The sequence below is a fragment of the Condylura cristata genome, unplaced genomic scaffold (genome assembly GCF_000260355.1).
Source record: "Condylura cristata isolate star-nosed mole 26May11 unplaced genomic scaffold, ConCri1.0 scaffold00009, whole genome shotgun sequence".
NCBI lineage: Eukaryota > Metazoa > Chordata > Mammalia > Eulipotyphla > Talpidae > Condylura > Condylura cristata.
The window spans coordinates 834,604-835,898 of record NW_004567110.1 but is presented as its reverse complement, the minus strand read 5'-3'; the positions used below and the strand labels follow the sequence as shown (position 1 = coordinate 835,898).

The 1,295-nt window shown below is 71.3% G+C and overlaps 1 protein-coding gene across 1 annotated transcript in view; it reads right to left on the bottom strand.

The window, feature by feature from the left end:
* LOC105853426 (chromosome unknown open reading frame, human C16orf95) overlaps nt 1-1,295 on the bottom strand; it is a 13,341-nt gene that overhangs the window by 6,958 nt on the left and 5,088 nt on the right. The gene's annotated exons all lie outside the window — the stretch shown is intronic.

Sequence of the window (1,295 nt, the reverse complement as noted above, 5' to 3'; positions counted from 1 at the left end):
CCCTGCCCTCAGCTGCCCCTGCTGTGCAGGGGCAGCTGCGCTGAGTCTTCCTCTTTCGGAGCGGGGAGCCCCAGAAGCCATGGGGGCAAGGTGCTGAGGGGCGCGCGGCCGAGCTGGGCGTGAGGTTCCCGAGAACGGAGCAGCCAGAGTCCACCCCACACCCCAGCGGCTCTGGGCCTGCCCGGTCAGCGTGACACCCCCGGCCCCGTCCGGGCTGGCTCTGGCCGCACTCTGCACCCACCGGAGTAAACGTACACCCCAAGTTGCTGCTGCAGTGCGCTGCTGAGACATGCCCCGAGCACCGAGGGCGGGACACGAGCCCGCCCATGAGGCTGAAGGCCCGGCACGCTTATCAATGGGCCCCGCAGACCGCACAGCCCCGCTGCAGGGCGCGACCACCAGCCGGAACGTGCTGCCGACACGAGACCGTGGCCCGAGTCCCGTCCGCGGTCGCCAGCACGGGCCTCACGGCGCTGCCTTCCCCTGCCACGCACCCCGGCTCCACGTCACCCCGCCCGGCACGCAGGGTGTCCAGCCACCGTGCTCCCTCCACAGCAGGTGCCACGTCTGAGCTGCGTCCCCCTGCCCGCCCGCCCTCTGAGACAGTGGCACTTCCAGTCAGGCTGTGGAGTCGCCAGGCGTGGGGTGGGGCTTCTCCAAGACACCCCCACGAGGGGGCTTGCTGGGCCCAAGTCACATGTGCTAGCAGAACCTTCCCGTTGCCCCCACAAACGCTGGGACGACGGAAGCGCCCCCGGTCGCGCTGCTCTGTCGCAGGAGGAAGGGCGGTGCTGGGAGTGTGGTGGGTGGGTGTGGCGCAGCGAGCGCCCACAGCCCCAGACCGCCTGTGCCCTGGGCCCGGGGCCCGAGTCCCTGGTATTCTCAAGACCCAGGGCCAGTCCTCGGGCCTCGGCACCCACCCACGCCCTGCAGGTCCTGTCCCGGGACTCCTACACAGACGCGGCCACGGGCCGAGGGGCCACAGCCCTCCGGCCACGGCCACACGTGACACAAGGCAAGGAAGCCTGTGGCCAATAGCGCCGGCAAGCGCTCGGGGCCACGCGCCCCGGTAGCAGGCCCTCGCCGGCCACAGCCACGGAAGCACTACTGCGCCACGCACAGTGGCACCGGGGCCAGCAGGACACGCTGGGTGAGCAGCCTGCGAGTGAGCACAGAGGCGCCGGAAACATGTGACTGGAGGAGTGTGGACGGCGTTTCTGTGAGCACACGGGGGCGCCCCTCTAGAGGGCGAGGAAGCGGGGCCCCGCCTGCCCGAGGCAGCGTGCAAGCCCCCC